This window comes from Scardinius erythrophthalmus (assembly GCF_964197995.2).
Source record: "Scardinius erythrophthalmus genome assembly, chromosome: 10".
NCBI lineage: Eukaryota > Metazoa > Chordata > Actinopteri > Cypriniformes > Leuciscidae > Scardinius > Scardinius erythrophthalmus.
The window spans coordinates 2,439,762-2,463,438 of NC_138230.1; the positions used below are offsets into that span (position 1 = coordinate 2,439,762).

Consider the following 23,677-nt stretch of genomic DNA (forward strand, 5'->3'; position numbering starts at 1 on the left):
ATGTGAGCCACATGTATGTACATGTTTTCATTTTTGAGAGAATAATGTTTATGCATGGTAATTGAAAAAAATAAAAATGAAAGTTTCTGAAATAAGGCCACAAAACACATACTAAATATGTGTCAATAAGACTTTTGACTAATGGATGTCGTCGCCTAGAGTTTCATCCTGCCTAATCATTTACATAAAACGATACATTGATTTAAGTTTTGTGAAACACTTTTAGTTTGGAAAGCCAATATGCGGATGGGGCGTAAACGCTCCAACAGCATCATGCATATTTAGTAGTTCACACCTGATGAGACAATGCCCCTGCATACTTAATGAGCCATTCATTCAGGTGTGTCACCTATAGCCACAAGAAAGAATACAAGAGCAATATATATATATATATATATATATATATATATATATATATAGAAATTATTGAACTTAAAAATATACTCAGTATAGCAATATAGTTTGCTAAAAGCTGTTCATTCAATACAGCAGTATTTGAAAATCGATAATATTTTGTAAAATTACATTTATATTTGCATTTATGTCAAAACCTAGACACTTTTAAACATCAAAATGACATTTATTAATATGTATTCGTGTCAAAATGAGATTTTCCTATTCAATTTTGCATGGAAACGCTTCTAAGACGCTTGCGTGTCGCGTGAAAAATAGGCGTCGGTTCTATTTCTAGCATGTATGTGTTTTCCGCGCGGCTCATGCCGCGCCTGAGACGCGCATCTCACGCAGGCAGTGTGCAAGCTCTAAACTGTTAACATGGGAGCCGAAATAAAAACGGACACGCCACGCAGCTGAGACGCTTACCCCTCATTTACACTGCACACATCTGCGGTGCATTACAGCTGCGAAGAGGTTTTATTCCGTCCTCCACGCGGTGCCAACTCACACCGGGAGCATATCAGAAGCGGAGCGACTGGATGCGTGAGACCACGTGATTTGCCTGTCTGACGTGTTTTTCTGATTTTGGGGTTTCTAGTACCATGGGTAAGTTGGCCAATATACGTGCAATGCGTTTGGGAGTCTGCACAGGGTGTTTATTTTGAAATTGACAATGTTTTTTTTACTTTTATTTTGTATTCCCGGTGCGACTTGGACGCGCGTCCGTCAAAAATAGACTAGGCGCCTATATTTAGCGAAGCAGCGTGGAGAAGCTTCTGGGAAGCTTCTGAAACGCGCCGCGTCGCGGCCGGTGTAAACACAAGCATTGACTAGAATGGGCGCGATCAGCTCCGGTAGCCGTCGCAGCCGTAATGTGCCGCAGACGTGTTCAGTGTAAATGAGGGGTTACACCACGCATCCAGTGTGTCACCGGCCTTATCCAGCTGATGTGGGCGTTTCACAGGTTTGTATGGATCGCCTCACATTTGCGTTTGAATAGCGCGCGCTCTCCGTGGGCGGAGTCACATTAAAACTTAATTAGCTGAGATGAGAACGACTGACATCTCTCTCTTTACATACATATTACATAAACTGTGAATATTTGTTTTTTATAAAAATTACTTCATTTAAAAGAAGAGAATTCAAGCTTCATGCCTGTGTGTCTGTATGCCTGTTTGACTGAGTATTCGCTGAGTTACAGTTCATTTTCGGGCGCGTTTCAGAATTGACTTCACTGACGGAGAGTAGGCAGAACTCGCATCATGTTTATTTTTCTTTATTTGGCGAAAAGCACAACACTTTGTTTTTATTATGAGTATACACAAAAAAAATACACACTAAACCGGATCGATTGATGTATAACACAAGCATATAAGATAAAAATTAATATTAGTATTTAGATTTTTTTTTGCACAGATAAGGAAAAAAACGAGCCTATCGCGCCGGCGCGATAGCCGACCTCAGGGGGTTAAGCACTTGATTTAAAACAACACATTTCAGTGCTAGATCGCCTCTTTTTAACAAACAAACAAAATGAATGCTCTGCTAGTAAACTGGAGATGTTTTATTTATTTGTGTGGCAGTATGGATGTTTAGCTTCAGGCTACTATTGGTTGGTTGGGGTCTATTTAGTAAGCCTATCATGGCTAGAGGCAGAGCCATAACTGCTTTGTGGTGAATCACATCACGGAGCTACTTCCTTGCCTTTCCGGTTCCGCATGCCAAGTGGCGTGTGGGAAAATTGTTTGTTTGGTCCCTCTTACGGTGTGTAGGAGAACAAGTGTACTGTTTCCCACGGTTTATGTGTCTGCAGCCTCTTCACAGGTAGGAACGTGGTTGTTTGTGGCGTCTATCCTTCCCTCATAGGGCAGTGGGTAAATTAATATGCCTTGTGTTCTTTTTACAGCGTGCGCATTGATTTTGACTTTGGACTGTCGTAACTGGGTTTCCTCGCACCCCAAGTATGCAGATTATTTGTATACATGCATTATGGCCTGATACTATATTTGTTTTAATTACGATTGTCATTTCAGGTTTGCGGTGTATTCCATAGAGTAGCGGGGAGGATTCTGTTGCCGGGATTACCCGAGGTTCGCTCGTTGACTTCAGAGTGCTGCTGTTTTGCTGCCGTCTCAATGCAGGCTTGATATTGTACAAAGGATTGGCGGTATTTTCATTATTTCACTCTGGGTGCGGCCAAATATACAAGAAACTGTTAGTGTTATTACATGCAGGTTGACTGGAGGAAGATCGCTGCCCTGCTATTTTAGTGTGTGTGTGTGTGTGTGTGTGTGTATTTACAAGGGGAGTGTTTTGTTTTGTTTTTGTTGTTTAAGTGTGCTACTTATTTGAGTGTTGTGGTGCCTATTGAGTCTCCCCCTGCTGGCCACACTCAGTCCTGTTGTCTGATTAAGTTTTGTTGTTTTTGACTGCTGCCCTTGTGATTATTTAAGTGTATTTCTTAACACACTGTACACTGTAACAATGACACCGTACATCTGTGACACGAGATGTTTCAAAGAGTGGTGGGGTCAATATCGACCCTGGCAAAGACTGGTGGGGACATGTCCCACATTTCCAACTCGCAAATTACGTCTATGACTGAATTTAAGAAATCTCATTAATCTCATTATTATGAACATAATTTTAAAATGCTTTTACCAAAATTCATCATGAAAGATCTATTGTAAAATACATTAATGTTTGCTTCATCATTGGATAATGATATGTTTTTAGGCTAACTTATTATAGCCTACGCCTACACTTAATTCTCTGTTGCACTTCGTCTTTTTGAACGTATGCACAGGCATCTTTAAATTTGAACAACAGCAAAAACACTGTGTTTACAAAGCACATCAATAATGATCCGCTTTGCACTCATGTGTAAATAGATTTTACCATATCAAATATTTGGGTCTTATACGATTTTATTTATATTTTATTGTGGTTTTCTCACAATCACAACATTACATGCAGTTAATTTATCAGACACTGATAATTATGTTAATTATATTTTTAAAATGTAGTGTACTCAAATAATCTATAAGCATATTTAACAATTGGACGAAGACTAATAATTCCAAAGTGTTTACGAGCAATTTGGTCTGGCCTGTAGATATAGTATGTTCTTCCATGCGCCATCTGGTGGATATTCTGGAAACACAACAGATTTATTTCAATTCTAAAAAATCTGTTGACAGGCTTGATCGGTATTCCGTGGGAAAAAAACGTGCATTATTAATGACCACATATGTACCATAGTAATAACAGTAAATTATGCATAATTACATGCAACTAACCCTCAAACAAATCCTAATCCTACCCTAACCCTATAGTAAGTAAATGTTGTTGCTTAAGATTACTCAGTACTTAAATATATAATTACACTGTAACAATGACACCTTATAATAAAGTGTAACCAATTTTTTTTTTATGCAAGTACCCAAAAATCATCAACATATTTGTATATGAACACGGTTGTCACATCTTTACATCATCCAGTCATGTTTATACTATCATTAATATTGTAAAATTATGTCAGACACATTGTAAAGAATCTAATGAAAAATATAGCTGCAAGCAGCAATTACTGGGGCCAAGCAGAATAAGACGACAAGACATGGCTGAAAGTGTCAGATCAACTGCAACAATGAGCAATTAAAGACATTTAAAGAGGATTTTAGGCGAAATGGCTGAAAAATCATAGAAACAGTAATTAAAAATATGATTTAATTGATTATCACTTTCGACCAATAGGTGGCGCAGTTACAAAACTGATGTGATATGGTCAGAGTGAAGTGACAATGACACATACAAAGTTTGGTGTCAATATGTCAAGGCATTGCAGAGATAAAGCCTGAATAGTGCTTTTGTCATCATGCCTCAACTTTGCTGCTGCGCTATACGAAAAACGGTTTCATCTATCGACATGAAATCCTAACTTTTAGTCGGCACTGTCTGGAGATGATGCAGTTAGATTTTGGTGAAAATCGGACAAACGGTCTAGGAGGAGTTCGAAAAAAAGTAGGTTTTGAATGAAAATCAAGATGGCGGACAGGAAGTTCGGCCAAATAAGGAAAACTTGGTATTTGTGTTCTCGGCTTGACCCGAGGAATCTATTAAGACCAGTGGCATTTCAATAGCCAGATGTATTCAAAAGTTATTAGCCTTTTTGGAAATTTTGTTATAACTTTTGACCACTAGGTGGCGCTGTCTCGAAATATTTTGGGTACCTTCAGGGGATGGTGCTGATGGCACATTCTGAGTTTCGTAATATTACACCAATGCATTTGTTTAGTATAGCATTTTATTTCACAAAACTGTATTGAAGTCAATGGGAATTTCATGTTTTGTTCTACTATAGCGCCAACAAGAGGCTCAGTCCCACCATTTTTTTTTACGTGTCCTCGGAGTGAGCCCATACATATATGTGTCAATTTTGGTGAAGATATCTCAATTCGCTTTTCGACATTTATATGAAAAAACACGTAAAAAATGACTGACACATGACTTTGATTGGATTTTACTACCCCTTACTATCTGACGGTGGTTTCGTCTCGATTGGACAAGCGGTTTCGAAGATATAGCCAAATGTTTTTTAAGTGCTAAATCACAACGCTACACAAACCGTAAGGCGAAAACTAGCATGTTTGGTATTGTAGGACTCAGCAAGGATTCAGGAGTGTAATGAGATGAGTCTCGTGAAAATAAGTTGACAACACCCAAAGTTATAAGCATTTGAAAAAATAAATTATCCACTAGGTTGCGCTGTTTCGAAACTTCTCAGGCTCCTTCAGGGCATTGTGCTGATGACCCATACCAAGTTTCGTATCAATCCATTTGTCACGTACTGCTCAGAGACACGAAGTAGGAGATCCAAATGCAGCTTTATTTTGTGGGGCAATCCAGAGGCGTAATCCAACATACAGGCTAGGGTCATACACAGGAAAGCAGTCCAAAACAAAGAAACAAACAAACAAACAAAACAGGCAGGGACCAGAGGCAAGAGAGTAATCCAGGGACCAGAGGCAAGAGAGTAATCCAGGAAACAGGGCAAGATATCCAAAAACAAGAAACAAGACAACCAGGGAAACGCTCAGAATAGCAGTGTAACACTTAACAAGACTTTGCGGTGAGTGAATGAATGAACAAGGTATATATAGACAGACTAACAGGATGATGAGACAGGTGAATGCAATCAGTGAATGAGGTACAAGTGAATGTGATCAGTGATAAGTGATAAGACGACCGTCCATCGGGCGGCCAGGGTGGAGACGACCGTCCATCGGGCGGCCAGGGCGGAGACGACCCCTCGGGCGGCCAGGGCGGAGACGACCCCTCGGGCGGCCAGGGCGGAGACGACCCCTCGGGCGGCCAGGGCGGAGACGACCCCTCGGGCGGCAAGACATCGGACATCAGACATCGGCTCAGGGACTGGAACAGACACTGGCTCCGGCTCAGGAACAGACACTGGCTCCGGCTCAGGAACAGACACTGGCTCCGTGGCGGAGGTCATCGTGTCTGGAGACACAGGCGTGGAGTCGGCCATCTTGTCTGAAGACACAGGCGTGGAGTCGGCCATCTTGTCCGAAGACACAGGCGTGGAGTCGGCCATCTTGTCCGAAGACACAGGCGTGGAGTCGGCCATCTTGTCTGTAGACACAGGCGCAGAAAGAGGAAGAAGAACAGATTCAAGCTCAGTATCCGGATCAGTTTCAGGCTCAGGAACAGATTCAGTCTCGGCGGGACGAGACACTTGACGGCCGGACGTGACGTGAAGCTCAGTCTCTGGATCGGCAGAAGTGACGTGAAGCTCAGTCTCTGGATCGGCAGAAGTGACGTGAACAGTCTCTGGATCAGCAGAAGTGACGTGAAGCTCACTCTCTGGATCGGCAGAAGTGACGTGAACAGTCTCTGGATCAGCAGAAGCGACGTGAACAGTCTCTGGATCAGCAGAAGCGACGTGAACAGTCTCTGCATCAGCAGAAGCGACATGAACAGTCTCTGCATCAGCAGAAGCGACGTGAACAGTCTCTGGATCAGCAGAAGCGACGTGAACAGTCTCTGGATCAGCAGAAGTGACGTGAACAGTCTCTGCATCAGCAGAAGCGACATGAACAGTCTCTGCATCAGCAGAAGCGACGTGAACAGTCTCTGGATCAGCAGAAGCGACGTGAACAGTCTCTGCATCAGCAGAAGCGACATGAACAGTCTCTGCATCAGCAGAAGCGACATGAACAGTCTCTGCATCAGCAGAAGCGACGTGAACAGTCTCTGGATCAGCAGAAGCGACGTGAACAGTCTCTGGATCAGCAGAAGTGACGTGAACAGTCTGCATCAGCAGAAGCGACATGAACAGTCTCTGCATCAGCAGAAGCGACGTGAACAGTCTCTGGATCAGCAGAAGCGACCTGAACAGTCTCTGGATCAGCAGAAGCGCACTCTGAGCTTGAAGGGACCAGCGGCGGCGAGGGCTTTGAGCTGGGTAGGACCAGCGGCGAAGAGGACTCTGAGCTGGTTAGGACCAGCGATGAAGGCGGCTGTGAGCTGGACAGAACCAGCGGCGAAGAGGGCTCTGAGCTGGGCGGGACCAGCGGCGAAGAGGGCTCTGAGCTGGACGGGACCAGCAGTGAAGGCTCTGTGCTGGACGGGACCAGCAGTGAAGGCTCTGTGCTGGACGGGACCAGCGGTGAAGAGGGCTCTGAGCTGGACGGGACCAGCGGTGAAGAGGGCTCTGTGCTGGACGGGACCAGCGGTGAAGAGGGCTCTGTGCTGGACGGGACCAGCGGTGAAGAGGGCTCTGTGCTGGACGGGACCAGCGGTGAAGACTCAAGCTTGGCGGGCATGTCGCTTGCTGTCTGGGCTCTGTGCTGGACGGGACCAGCGGTGAAGACTCAAGCTTGGCGGGCATGTCGCTTGCTGTCTTGGCTTCGGCAGATCTGGCGTGAAGTGCAGGCTCGGCTGGACTGGCGTGAAGTGCAGGCTCGGCTGGACGGGGGTGCCACGGAAGGAAGCTCTCCAGACATCTGGAGAGTGCCTCTCTCCAATCCAGACCAGAGAGATCGGGGAGCTCCCTCGGGTCGACCTCCTTAGCCCCCAGCCGGTAACATAACTTAATAGCCTCGTCACCCAGAGAGCAAGAGGCAGCGAGAGGAAAAAAACCCCAGGTGTACTGGAATAGATCGAGGCTATCCAGGGCTAAGGCCGCGATCTGTCCAGCGAACTCCCGGCTCATGCTGGGAAGATCAGGTGAGATCCGTACTGCTGTATTACAGGAGGTCATAGCTGCTGGATCTGAAGTGTGGCGAAGTCTTCTGTCACGTACTGCTCAGAGACACGAAGTAGGAGATCCAAATGCAGCTTTATTTTGTGGGGAAATCCAGAGGCGTAATCCAATATACAGGCTAGGGTCATACACAGGAAAGCAGTCCAAAACAAAGAAACAAACAAACAAACAAAACAGGCAGGGACCAGAGGCAAGAGAGTAATCCAGGGACCAGAGGCAAGAGAGTAATCCAGGAAACAGGGCAAGATATCCAAAAACAAGAAACAAGACAACCAGGGAAACGCTCAGAATAGCAGTGTAACACTTAACAAGACTTCGCGGTGAGTGAATGAATGAACAAGGTATATATAGACAGACTAACAGGATGATGAGACAGGTGAATGCAATCAGTGAATGAGGTACAGGTGAATGTGATCTGTGATAAGTGATGATGAGTCCGGGCAGTGAGTTATGGGAAATGTAGTAGTGAGTGAATATGATAGTCTGATGTGGACTGCCCTCTGGTTGCTCACAAGGGCAGCTCCAGCTGGTGATCGTTACACCATTCATGCGTTCTTAAAATACAGCATTTTAGCACAAAATTCTAAATAGCCGACAGTCAAAATGGCCGATATGGTAAAATTGGATATCAGTCGACTCAGCATTTTGGCCTGAATCTAACGAGATTTTTATGATTTTTATTTTTATGATTCTAATTTTATGATTTTTGGACAAACTGTTCAGAAGTTATGAGCAAAAATAACTATTTTTCATATCTCCGGACCAGTAGGTGGCGCTGCGCCAAAACGCAGCACGTAGCCTTAGGTCATGCTTGTGATGATATGTACCAAGTTTGGTCTGCATATGATAAAGCGTTGCGGAGATACAGCCTTACATCTGTTTTCGCAAGCGCTACGTAAAATTTGTTCAGGGGTTTATCAAAAATGGTTTGACGAATCAACTTGAATTCCATAACTTTTTGTCAGCATTGTCTGTAGATGATCTGGTTCAATTTTCGTGAAAATCGGAGCAACGGCCTAGGAGGAGTTCGAAAAAGTAGCTTTTTTGGAAAATTCAAAATGGCGGCCATATTTTTATGACGGAAAATTACGACATAGGGTGCAATCGAATCGTCTTGAGCTATAGAATCAGAGGAAAAAACAGAATTTTGTTGATAGGCCTTACGGTTCAAAAGTTATTAGCATAAACATGAGTGCAACTTTGGACAGTTGGTGGCAGAGGGATTGGTTTTAAGACACCAAATTTGCTATGGTAAAAGTTTGGACTGTCTTCTGTCAGTGTGCCAAATTTCATAACTTTCCTGCAAGCGGTTCTATGGGCTGCCATAGACTCACAGAGCGGAAAAAGAAGTAGGAAGAATAATAATAAGAACGGGAACAGATACAATGGGTGCCTCCGCACCTTCGGTGCTTGGCCCCTAATAAAAGTAACAGTCCCATTAGTAATTTCACAGTAGATCTTTTGTATGACAATCATTATTTACCATATGATACATTTTATACAAACTTACCACAGTATCTCCAGTTTACAGTGAGGATCCTGCAGTTGATCAGAAAGCTGCTTGACTCCAAAATCTCCTACTTTATTTCCAGTAAGATCCAGTTCCCTCAGGTGTGAGGGGTTTGATCTCAGAGCTGAAGTCAGAGCAGCACAACCTTCATCTGTAACACCACAATCACTCAACCTGTAGAGAACAATGACACTCTTCAGTCTCTCAGTTCAGGAAACACTGATATAAATAAGATATGTATGAATTTTAGGGATGGGCATTTCAAGCAAAAATAATATTCGATGATAGCTGGGAATTATTTGATTATTATTCGAAAATCGCACCCCTCCCCCACATGCTCACCGAGTTCATTTTTGATGTCTGATTTTTTTTTTATTATTATTATTATTGAGTGTTTGTCTCCGTTGTTGTCAAAAATTCAATAAATAAATCATATACAAAAAAATTATATAATGTTTTTTTTTTTATTTCATCTATGCTGATTATATGAAAAGTAAACAGCATGAGTAAGATAGGATCAGAAGATGCGCAATATATTTGGAGACATGATTTTGACTACTTTTAAAGTTTCCAGCACTTCAGACACAGTTGCTCCATTGCGCTTAAAGAAGATTAAAGAAAATAGTCCAACGCCGTGGTACAACGAGCACACTCAGGCTCGTTGTACCACCAAGAGAACAGCCAGAAAAATGGAGCGCAACTGGAAGAAAACAAAACTAGAGGTATTTCGCATTTCATGGAAAGAGAGCTCGATTGCTTACAGAGAGGCCTTAAAAGCTGCTAGATCTGCTTATTTTTCAAACCTATTAGAAGAAAATAAACATAATCCTAGGTATTTATTTGAAACGGTGGCTAAACTAACGAAAAAGAAAGCTTCAAGCACCGAAGTTTCCAAGCAACACAGCAGTAATGACTTTATGAACTTCTTCACTTATAAGATTGATAATATCAGGGACAAAATTATAACTATGCAACCGTCTACTACAGTATCGCATCAGGCAGTGCATTGTAGTCTCCCGGAGCAAAAATATGATTCGTTCGTTGCTATAGAAGAGGAAGAATTTACTAAACTCGTTAAATCATCTAAATCTACAACATGTATGTTAGACCCTATACCGACTAAGCTACTGAAAGAAATACTTCCAGAGGTCATAGATCCTCTTCTTAATATCATTAATTCATCTTTGTCTCTAGGATACGTACCAAAAACCTTTAAGCTGGCTATGATTAAACCGCTTGTTAAAAAACCGCAACTTGATCCTACAGAATTAGTCAATTACAGGCCGATCTCGAATCTACCTTTTCTGTCAAAGATATTAGAAAAAGCAGTATCTTCACAACTGTGTTCCTTTCTTGAAAGAAATGATATCTGCGAGGATTTCCAGTCAGGATTTAGACCGTACCATAGTACTGATACTGCTCTCGTTAGAGTCACAAATGATTTGCTCTCATCATCCGATCGTGGTTGTGTCTCTCTATTAGTGTTACTCGATCTTAGTGCTGCATTTGATACTATCGACCACAACATTCTTTTAAATAGACTCGAAAATTATGTTGGCATTAGTGGAATTGCACTAGCATGGTTTAAATCATACTTATCTGACCGTCATCAGTTTGTAGCAGTAAATGAAGAGATGTCTCATCGATCACAAGTTCAGTATGGCGTCCCACAAGTCTCAGTACTAGGACCGCTGCTGTTCACTCTGTACATGCTACCATTAGGAGATATCATTAGGAAACATGGCATTAGCTTTCACTGTTATGCCGACGATACTCGCTCTATATTTCTTCAAAACCCAATGAAACTTACCAATTTACAAAATTAACGGAATGCATAGCAGATATAAAAAATTGGATGACTCGTAATTTCCTACTTCTAAATTCTGAAAAAACAGAGTTTCTAATTATTGGACAAAAAACTTCCTCACGTAATAACCTAGAATACTGTCTAACACTTGATGGCTGCTCTGTTAAGTCTTCGTCGTCGGTTAGGAACCTGGGTGTGCTCTTTGATACCAATCTTTCATTTGAAAGTCACGTGTCCAGTATCTGTAAAACTGCATTTTTCCATCTTAAAAATATATCTAAATGAGGTCATATGCTCTCATTGACAAATGCGGAACAATTAGTTCATGCGTTCATGACCTCAAGGCTAGATTATTGTAATGCTCTACTGGGTGGTTGCCCTGAACGCTTAATAAACAAACTACAGCTAGTTCAAAACGCAGCAGCTCGAGTTCTTACCAGAACCAGGAAGTATGACCATATTAGCCCGGTTCTGTCAAAACTGAACTGGCTCCCTATTAAACATCACATCAATTTTAAAATATTGCTGATCACTTACAAAGAACTAAATGGTTTAGCTCCGCAGTACTTGAGCGAGCTCTTAACGCATTATAGTCCTTCACGTCTATTGCGATCTCAAAATTCCGGCCAGTTGATAATATCTAGAATATCAAAATCGACTGCTGGCGGTAGATCCTTCTCCTATTTAGCACCAAAACTTTGGAACAGCCTTCCTACCATTGTCCGGGAAGCAGACACACTCTGTCAGTTCAAAGCTAGACTAAAAACACATCTCTTTGACCTAGCTTTCACATAATACATTATAGACTTATAGACTTATTAGACTATAATTCAATGTTAGGCTGCATAGATTAGGTCAGCTGGAACCGGGAACACTTCCCATAAATCCTGATGTACTCGTTACATCATAAGAAGAATGGCATCTACGCTAATTTTAGTGTCTTTGTTTATCCCGAGGTTTTCCCGCAGCCTGCCGGATCCAGGCCGTATCCAGATCTGATGAAGGACCTTCGCCTGGACCCGATGACAACACAGTGCTGAAGTGCCAACTAGTCTCTCCCTATGGAGGATCCCTTTACCACTCTACAGATAAAGCGTTGTCGGGAAACTCAATTCGCGTATCTACCCCGAATTGATAAAATAAAATAAAATTCTGTATCAAAAATTATAAGGAAACACCAGTACTTTGTTTAGGCTTGGTTTGTGGGGAATTACAAACCTGCGCACATACAGTATATTCAAACGCACATAACTATAGAACCAATTCTTAATGCGCATGTGAACGCCATCAGCGTTTCTCACAGGTTCGCGTTTAAAGTCTATGTAGAGAGAATTGTGTCGTCTTAGCGGCCCCTAATTTAATAACAAATGATTGTTGCGACGGAAGCAAATCAATCATAACTAACCTTAGCTGGAAAATAACTTTACTAAAGAACCGCTATAAAGCCAAAACAATCTGTTACCATAAATTATACGTTTATCTCTGTAAAGCTGCTTTGAAACAATCTACATTGTTAAAAGCGCTATATAAATGAAGATGACTTGACTTGACTTGACTACTTCACTAAGTTTTGTTTTGTAGAAAACCTTTCTTTAAAGTGAATTTCGTTTTCGTAAATTCTATCTTCTATTTCCGGTTCTTTTGGCAAGCTTTATGCATGCCCTTGAGTGCGGAATAGGCTAAATAAATCACGTAATCACTCATTATGGTTTAGTATTCTCTCCAGTACATATTTAACCTGTTAGCATGCACCCCCACTTTTGAAAAATACCCAGAAATGGAATACCCAAACTAAAACAGATTCATGTAGCGACTGACCGAATCCTGACTGTTTTTCTCATGCTGAACAAATATGAACACATATATGTTCAAATGCATATGCTTGGTGCCGCGGTGTCTGCAAGCAGGCTGCTTGCTAACATTTTTTTACGACGCATCAATTAATCAACAAACAGGCCCCTGTTGTTATCTAACTATCCCCGTGCTGCACGAGAACAACTCCATACTGTGTCTAACGTTTGTTCTTTGTGAACCAAAGGCAAATTACAAAGACTGGCTCCATTCAGGGTCTAGGACTAACTGCTTCCCTCAGCAATTTTTACGACTCCTCAGGCCATAAGTGAATCTGCATACAAAACTACTTTTGTCTCTGAGATTGCCATTTTCAAATTAAACCCCCAACCCCTCACGTGGTACGCGCACCACGGGATGCAACAGATGTCGACCAAGTCCCCTGATTTTCAATCTCGTGACTTTACACCACACACACACACACACATACACACACACACATACACGAACTTTACACATTAAACTTAGAATATAAGCATGTCATATTTAATATACTCCTGTGTGTTTTCCAGTTTATATTCACTTCGTTTATGATGTTTATTTGAAGGAACAAACTTAAAATGCCTATAATATGCCTATCTTATGTAACTTTGTTTTCCTATAATCTTAATAAGACATGTTTGATATCTCTGTAATTCTCTAAATCTAACGGAGTCGAATTCCGATAGCAGAATGAAGTAATGTACATTGTTTTACACATTTCATATTTCTGAAGCCGAAAGGTTTAAGTCAAACACTTCTGTAACTCAAGCCAGGAGGATGTTCCAAACAAACAAAGGAATCTTCGCACTCGCAAATCTCGGCAGATGATTTGCCCTTCCCGCAAAACGGGGCGGGGACAGGATTCCCTCAAAAGACGGAACTTCCCCTCTTCTCCTTTCTTCTCCCTCCTTCGACTCCTCCGAAAACTTTGGAAACCCAAGTCCGGACCGGCTTCGGCCTGCTTCTCCTCTCTTTTATTTCTTTGTATGTTTTCTATAGTCTAGTTTCATTTTCCTGTTCGCCTCTGTTCATTCACGATCTGAATGAACTTATCCTGAATCATTCTTGGTAACGTTACATTCAAGTGAACCTTCAAATCATCCCGCTACGCAACTCCGGAAGAAACCAGGACACGCAGTTCGGCTTTAAAAGGGACACACCGATCCCTTTTTCTCAGCTCCACAAAAGAGTGCCTCAAACTGCAAGTATCTGACATATTTTAAAGCTGAATCTAGGTGTCTCTCAAAAGGGTTATTTGTTTGTAATAAGTTGCCAGGCTCTTCTTCAATTCTCTCAAATCGATCATAATTCCAGTAAACTATGGAGTGCCGCAGGGATCTGTGTTGGGCCCTCTGTTATTCTCAATATATATGATACCACTTGGAAATATTATAAGGAAACATGGAATTAGTTTCCATTGTTATGCTGATGACACTCAAATATATATTTCATCACGGCCGGATGAAAACGCTAAATTATCCAAATTGACAGAGTGTGTTAAAGATATAAAAGATTGGATGACGCGTAATTTTCTTTTATAAAATCCAGACAAGACAGAGGTAATACTTATCGGTTCAAAAAAACGCCCACAAAACCTCTCACAATACAACTTTGACATCGTAGGATGTCCTGTTACTTTATCCTCTACAGTAAAAGACCTGGGTGTTATACTCGATTGTAACCTGTCTTTTGAAAATCATATTTCGTATGTTACAAAAACAGCCTTTTTCCACCTTAGAAACATTGCTAAGCTACGTAATATGCTATCAGTTTCTGATGCAGAAAAGTTAGTTCATGCATTCATGACCTCGAGACTAGATTACTGTAATGCTTTATTAGCCGGTTGTCCTGCATCCTCAATAAACAAGCTACAGTTAGTCCAAAATGCAGCCGCTAGAGTTCTTACTAGATCAAGAAAATATGATCATATAACACCGATTTTATCATCACTACATTGGCTACCTATAAAGTTCCGTATTAATTATAAGGTATTGCTACTGACTTATAAAGCCCTAAACGGCTTAGCTCCAGTCTATTTAACGGATCTTCTATCACCCTATAATCCATCGCGCTCTTTAAGATCAATAAATTCAAGGCTTTTGGTCATACCTAGGATATCCAGATCCACCAAAGGAGGGAGAGCATTTTCACATTTGGCTCCAAAACTCTGGAATAGCCTTCCTGATACTGTTCGTTGCTCGGACTCACTCTCCCAGTTTAAAACTAGATTAAAGACGCATCTTTTCAGCCAGGGATTCATATAATATTGTTAATCTCACAGTTTCAAACTACAATCCGGCCTCTAGTTCATAAACGCCAGAGGAGAACTGGCCCCCGACTGAGCCTGGGTTCTCCCAAGGTTTTTTTTTCTCCATTAGGTCACCTGATGGAGTTTTAGGACACCATTAGGTCACTTGATGGAGTTTTTCGGTTCCTTGCCACTGTTGCCTTTGGCTTGCTCAGTTGGGGATATTTTGGGGATATTTAATTTTATTCTATCAATCAATAAATTCCACTAGAAACAAACTTTGTTGTATTATTTTATTTTAATACTGTGAAGCTGCTTTGATACAATCTGTATTGTGAAAAGCGCTATACAAATATACTTGATTTGATTTGATTTGATATTCATCTTCTTGTAATGTGTTTTGTCTAGTTTTGTCTTAATGTTTCTGTATATACATATATTACGTGTATAACTGTAGTATGTATTATTAGTTCAATGATTAAAAATCCATTATATCCTAGATTGATTCTGTCTATATTTCTCACATTATGGGTCCCTGAAATGTTTTTGATCCTAGCTACAAGCTTTACAATTTGATTATGGTTTAAGTAACCTAAATTTTATAAGGACAGAAGAATGGTTTCCATGGCCAGAAACAATTTTTCCTGGAATTATAAGAGGTGATAACTTTATTGAAAGTTGATAAGTTAATCTTACAGTCTTTGCTGGACAAACAACTGTTCGATAATTACATTAATTTCCAGTAAAAGATATCAGGATAATTGATCTGAAGAATGATATATTGATATATTCAATTTATCTATTTTTCATAATTTTAATGTAACTGTAATATGCAATATATATTAATCATATTCCTGATTAATTATTAAAATTCCCTGTATATCATTTGAGCTAATGCGTTTACGTTACATTCAGTTCATGAACCCTTTGCACTAAAAGCACAAGTATGGTCTCATTTGAAAGCTGACACCTGGCAGTTTATTGTAAATGTAGAATTAATTATTGTCATAATGAACAAAATTGTTATAAATAGCTTCTAAAGTTTGTAAAGTTATTAGAAATTTATTTTTATGAAATATCATAATGAAAATAATATTGAAGTTGGCATTGTATCAATCTAGAAATGCACTGCAGCTAAAGCCACATGTCTGACCATGTTAAGTTTAAAATCTGAAGATGATAAGTCTAAAACTGTATTTAATTAAATGTTTCTAAAGATCGTGTCATATGACTTTATTTTGATTAGAGTGAATAGATGCTTAGAAGATGACAATTATCATCAGTTTGCATTTTAGAGTCTATTGTCACTATTGTTTTGTGACGCAAACTGCCCCATTCAGTCTCAGTCTCCCCTGCACACATTCACACCTCTCCGGCCTGGTTATGGTTCTAAATATGCTTTTCTTTTGTCTGCATTATAATTACTAACGACTGGCTATTCACATTGTTTCAATCCCTAATTTCTTTTATCAAAGTTCTCACTTCACATTTGAAACTGTACCAAATGCCCTTCTTGAAAAAAGAAACATTTCAGTAAGCATTCCTATTTAAAATTTTTCATAAAAATAACAGCTAGGTGGCAGGTGAACCTTGGGCTAGGTAGCATGTTAGCTTAGCACACCCAGACCTGCCAACCTGTACGCATTTTGCGTAGCAAATATGCATTTTGACTTCAAAGTACGCTGGTATGATATGTCACTCTAAAATACGCAAAAACCTGGTGACGCCTCTGTGCACGCGCTGTCCTCAAATCAAGCAACAGCAAAATAAGCGGAGTTCGGCCAATCATAGCGCTGGGTTCATTCCCCAAATAGCAATCGGGGATGATTGACAGATGCGTAAGGCCTATCATTAAAAAGAGACTGAAAATCGACACCAATAAAGATTCCCGCTCGATCCCCCTTCCACTCCCGCGGCCGCCGTCTGACTGATTTCATAAGCAAGGACAGTACAGTACGGTAGGCCTACTTCTGACTCCTGAAGGTAAACGGCCTGGGGTCGATGTGGAAATTTGATTGTTGAGTTAACTTAATCTTATGGATTCGATGATCACACAGATCGCATGGATTATCTTAAAATACTCCGTTAAGTTATTCATGGTCACTCAGAAAAGAGGAAGACATCATTCAGTCATGCAAATAATAAAATGCTCAAGTAATGCTAGTAATGCTAGTTCAGCTAGTTCAAAACGCAGCAGCTCGAGTTCTCACCAGAACCAGGAAGTATGACCATATTAGCCCAGTTCTGTCAAAACTGCATTGGCTCCCTATTAAACATTGCATAAATTTTTAAATATTGCTGATTACTTACAAAGCACTAAATGGTTTAGCTCCGCAGTACTTGAGCGAGCTCTTAACGCATTATAGTCCTTCACGTCTATTGCGATCTCAAAATTCCGGCCAGTTAATAATACCTAGAATATCAAAATCGACTGCTGGCGGTAGATCCTTTTCCTATTTAGCACCAAAACTCTGGAACAGTCTTCCTACCATTGTCCGGGAAGCAGACACACTCTGTCAGTTCAAAGCCAGATTAAAGACACATCTCTTTGACCTAGCATTCACATAATACATTATAGACTTCTATAGTTCAATGTTAGGCTGCATAGATTAGGTCAGCCGGAACCGGGAACACTTCCCGATGTTTTGAGCCCTACTGTCCTCAGTATTATGAATGACTCATTGGAGGCGGGGGAGGTTCCAGCAGCATTAAAGATTGCTGCTGTAACCCCAGTACCAAAAAAAGAAAATAGTACTCTGGAGGATTTTAATAATTTTCGACCTATCTCCAACCTTCCGTTCATGGCAAAAATACTTGAGCGTGTTGTTGCCTTTCATCTACGTAACCATCTTGCAATTAATAACCTATTTGATCCTCTTCAGTCAGGTTTTCGTAAATTCCACAGTACTGAAACGGCTTTGGTCAAAGTTACCAATGATTTGTTGATGGCTTCTGACTCTGGTGTAATTTCCATTCTCATCCTTCTTGATTTAAGAGCAGCTTTTGATACTGTGGATCATAGTATATTACTCATCCGCCTTGAACAAGATTTTGGTGTGTCGGGGACAGCTTTGAAGTGGTTTAAATCCTATTTTACTGACCGTTCTCAGTTCGTTTCCATGGGCGGTTTCAGGTCTGAGATTAGCTCTGTTTTCACTGGGGTTCCTCAGGGCTCAGTCTTGGGCCCTCTGCTTTTTAATATTTATCTGGCACCACTTGGACAGTTGTTGCGATCGCTTGGCCTCCATTATCACTTTTATGCTGATGATACGCAGATTTATATACAATCAAAATCTGGTGAACATCTTGATGTTGATTTTCTGTCCGGCTGTGTCACGGAACACACTTGGGAAACAGAGAGATCCATGAACAGTATTTTTAATATCAGGGCAATCCAACTCATAGTCATCCATGCAAGGGTCAAAATCCATCATAGCAGTCCAAATACAAAAGAAACAAACAAGAACAGACCAGAAACGCAGAACAGAAGTGTTGTGACATATAATAACAACTCCGTGACAAACACTAAAACAGACAGGCTTATATACACAGGGAAATGACAATGCTAATGGGGAATAGGCTGAGTGCAATGATTAGTGATAAGGGACAGATGAGTGCAATGAGGAAACAAGGATTGTGGGGAATGTAGTTCAGAATGTGACAGACACTGTGGGGAAGGAGGACATCTAGTGGTAACCAGGGAACACAAACCAGACACTGTGACATAACCCCCCCTCTACGGAGCGGCTACCAGACGCTCCAAGACGTGACAGACAAAACAAAAGTCCAAGCGGGAGGTGGACTGGTGTAGGATCAGGGGGAGGGATGGGGGGCCAGGTCCATGGAGGGAAACGTGGACAAGGGGTGACAGTTCATCTGGCGACCAGGGCGGAGACGACAGTCCATCTGGCGGCCAGGGCGGAGACGACAGTCCATCGGGCGACCAGGGTGAAGCAGATGACCCATCGGGCGGCCAGGGCGGAGTAGGTCGTGCAAGCGGCCAGGGCTGAAACGACAGTTCATTGGGCGGCCAGGGCGGAGACTTTCCCTCGGGCGGCCAGGGCGGAGACTTTCCCTCAGGCGGCCACAGCGAAGACTACCCCTCGGGCGGCCAGGGCGAAGACGACCCCTCGGGCGGCCAGGGAGGAGACGACCCTTCGGGTGGCCAGAGAGGAGACGACCCTTCAGGCGGCCAGGGAGGAGACGACCCTTCAGGCGGCCATGGCACAGGAACCGACACCGGCTCAGGAACTGGAACAGACGCCACCGGCTCAGGAACTGGAACAGACGCCACCGGCTCAGGAACTGGAACAGACGCCACCGGCTCAGGAACAGGAACAGACACCGGCTCAGGAACTGGAACAGATGCCACCGGCTCAGGAACTGGAACAGACGCCACCGGCTCAGGAACTGGAACAGACGCCACCGGCTCAGGAACAGGAACAGACGCCACCGGCTCAGGAACTGGAACAGACGCCACCGGCTCAGGAACTGGAACAGACGCCACCAGCTCAGGAACAGGAACAGACGCCACCGGCTCAGGAACAGACGCCACCGGCTCAGGAACAGACACTGGCTCGGCGGTGGCCATCTTGTCCAAAGACACTGCTTCGGCGGTGGCCATCTTGTCCGAAGACACAGGCTCGGCAGTCGTGACGTGAACAGTCTCTGTGGCGGCCATCTTGTCCGAAGACACAGGCTCAGGCAGTGCAAGCAGCTCGGGCGGGGCCGGCAGAGCAGGACGCCTGGGCATGCGGGCAGAGCAAGACGCCTGGGCGGTGCGGGCAGAGCAAGACGCCTGGGCGGTGCGGGCAGATCAAGACGCCTGGGCGGCGCGGGCAGAGCAAGACACCTGGGCGGTGCAGGCAGAGCAAGACGCCTGGGCGGTGCGGGCAGAACAAGGCGCCTGGGCGGTGCGTCAGGGACGGCAGTCACCTCTGGGATGGTCTCTGTGTTAGGAGCCACCGGACTGGGGATCACCGGACTCGGGACCACCGAACTCGGGACCACCGGACTCGGGACCACCGGAACTGGGACCACCGGACTTGGGACCACCGGAACTGGGACCACCGGAAATGGGACCACCGGACTCGGGACCACCGGAACTGGGACCACCGGAACAGGGACCACCGGAACAGGGACCACCAGAACAGAGACCACCGGACTCGGGACCACCGGACTCGGGACCACCGGAACTGGGACCACCGGAACAAGGTCCACCAGAATAAGGTTCACTGGGACAGTCACGGAGGGAGTCTTCCTTCTCCTCCTCCGTTTCAGAACCACCGGAACTGGGACCACCGGAACTGGAACCACCAGAACTGGGACCACCGGAACAATCACGGAGGAGGTCTTCCTTCTCCTCCTCTGTTTTGGGTGGAGATGTACAGGCTCTGAGCTGAACGGGACCTGCGGCGAATGGAACTCTGGTCTGTTGACCGCCATAGCCTCCTCGGTCTGACAGGTCCATAATGCCAGGCATTGAAAGATGTTCATGCAGGAAGGGACCTCTTCCACTGGGGAATTCGATCTCTGCTGCCTCCTCTCTGTCCTCGTGGTTGGGGAAGCGCCACGAAAATCTATACCGCTGGATCTCTGTCTTGACGGAGTTGTTCTGTCACGGAACACACTTGGGAAACAGAGAGATCCATGAACAGTATTTTTAATATCAGGGCAATCCAACTCATAGTCATCCATGCAAGGGTCAAAATCCATCATAGCAGTCCAAATACAAAAGAAACAAACAAGAACAGACCAGAAACGCAGAACAGAAGTGTTGTGACATATTATAACAACTCTGTGACAATCACTAAAACAGACAGGCTTATATACACAGGGAAATGACAATGCTAATGGGGAATAGGCTGAGTGCAACGATTAGTGACAAGGGACAGATGAGTGCAATGAGGAAACAAGGATCGTGGGGAATGTAGTTCAGAATGTGACAGACACCGTGGGGAAGGAGGACATCTAGTGGTAACCAGGGAACACAAACCAGACACTGTGACAGGCTGTGTTTCTGAGATAAAGGAATAGATGAGTACAAATTTTTTGTGTCTGAATAGTGGTAAAACTGAAATTATGCTTATTGGTTCCCGTCATCAAATTTCCAAAGCTGGTTCCTTATCTTTGACTATTGATGGCTCTGTCTTGGCTACTCAAGCTAAAGTGAGGAATCTTGGAGTTATTTTTGATACTAAGCTTTCATTTGATTCTTTTGTTCAGAGTACAGTTAAATCATCCTTTTTTCACCTCAGAAATATAGCAAGATTACGTCCTATTCTAAATTTCTCAGTAGCTGAAAAACTGATGAATTCCTTTGTCATCTCTAGGATAGATTACTGTAACGCCCTTCTAGCCGGAGTCTCTAAATCCACACTTAACAAACTACAATATGTACAAAACTCGGCCGCCAGGATATTGACTGGGTCCAGGGTATGCAATCACATCACTCCAGTTTTGGAGTCCTTACACTGGCTCCCAGTCCGATTCAGAGTCGATTTTAAAATTATGATGCTGGCATATAAAGCATTGCATGGCTTGGCTCCTTATTATTTATCTGAATTGTTAACTTCCTATACCCCAACTCGGAGACTGCGTTCTTAACCTGCATATATTCAAACGCACATAACTATAGAACCCATTCTAAATGCGCATGTGAATGCCATCAGCGTTTCTCAGAGGTTCACGTTTAAAGTCTGTGTAGAGAGAATGGTGTCGTCTTAGCGGCCCCTAATTTAATAACAGATGATCGTTGCGACGGAAGCAAATCAATCAAAACTAACTTTAGATGGAAAATAACTTAATTAAAGAACTGCTATAAAGCCAAAACAATCTCTGTTATCTTAAATTATACGCTTATCTCTGTAAAGCTGCTTTGAAACGATCTACATTGTTAAAAGCGCTATATAAATGAAGATGACTTGACTTGACTTGACTAATGCTGGATTATAAATCTTGAAATCGCTATGGCTTAGTGGTTATGAAAGTGTTGTGATTTGTGGATTAGCCTACTGATAAGCGCGAGTCTGGAGAAACAGGCGTTTATTTATTCATTCATTCTCAGTGTTGAGAAACGTATGTGTTACGTTATTGAGTTAATTATAACTGAAGTACCTAATTGTTACATATTTATTTTGTATGAAAATTAGCGCATTAGTTACTTATGGATTAAAAAGTACCGTTGTATCAGTGCTGCGCGAGCTCTCTCACAAACACGGACACGCGCACAAAGAGAGAGAAGATCATTGTAAAATGAAAATTGACGGGCTAGGTTTAAATTTTTTTCTGTCAAAAAGCATTTTGTATTATCCATCCCTGCTTTTAAAATTCGTTAAATGACGGACATTTTACTGTTAACACCTCCCTCATTATATGTCGGAATCGGAACTTATACTTTATATTATTTTTAGAATAAGTGATTCGTTATGCTATTATTGGACTCCTGTCTATTCATTGTCAACTGTTTTCTATAACAATGTTTGTATTGGCTAACATTTATTCAGCTAATGCGTGTCCTGTTTAATGCGTGTCCTGTGGTATTTAGTATCATATTTGGCTATTGGAAAATAAATTAATTAGCCTATCTTAATTATACACAATGTTCCTATGTTTTTATATATTTTTTTTACTGTGTTCTAGGGGATTCTTAATTTTAGACTAGTTGACCAGCACACATTATATGCAGTGCAATTATATAATGCATGTGTGTCGTCTTCCAAACCGCCCATACAATTTTTTTCTGAATGGGAGCGGCTGATGCTCATTATTCATATTAAAGTTATCGACTCATTTTTTCATTACATTACTCCTGACATAAATTAAGACATAACTATCACTATAAGTTTCTCAGAATGAAATAGTGGTCAAATACTGAAATTTGAATCTTATATCTTTTTAATGATGTATAGTTTGTCAAGGTAATAGCATTAAATCTAATAGTAACTAATAAAAGGTCGCGTCTGAACGCGTTGTTGTCTTTGGAGCTCCATCGATTTGATTTATAATTCTTGATTTTACTCTTTAAACTTACTTACAACAAACATCTTCTACTTTTCCTCACCGAGAAGCACTACTGCTCAAACCTCATAGTTACAACACGGACTGTTGAGCAGACGCGTCTCAAGCCTATTAGTGATCCAACGCTGGATACTCTTATAGGTTACGTCCGTGGATCACGGCTGAACGCGTCTTCTCAACACACACTTACAAACATTTATTTATTTATTTTTTCGCCTATCGTGCGTCTACTCTACACCCGTACCGCTAAAAGACGGATTATATCTAAGACGTTAGTCAGAAATTAGTATTAATATTGATAGCATCACTGGTAGCGTCGTTGCTAACTTACTGTCCACCTGTTAAAATGGCGAATATATCAGATGTAAGTAGTCTACCTTTTGGTGCAGGTGAGGACACATTTGAGCTGCACGCGGTGCAGTCTGAGCTGGAAGCTGTTGAGAAACAGATCCACGACCTTTTAGCAAGACAAGCCGAGCTAATAGACCGGCGATTAGCTCTTGAAACATCTCGCGCCGCCGCCGATGCTCACAAATCAGAGATTAATGTTACTAACCCGCTGACTATGACCTCGTCTAC

At 42.3% G+C, this 23,677-nt stretch overlaps 1 pseudogene across 1 annotated transcript in view; it reads right to left on the reverse strand.

Annotated features, from left to right (window-relative positions):
* The window catches only part of LOC308697128, a 370,896-nt pseudogene that overhangs the window by 22,811 nt on the left and 324,408 nt on the right, over positions 1–23,677 (reverse strand). Inside the window, exon 13 of the transcript in view lies at positions 9,192–9,365. The product of the transcript in view is annotated as an uncharacterized misc_RNA (transcript). The remainder of the gene's footprint in view (positions 1–9,191; positions 9,366–23,677) is intronic.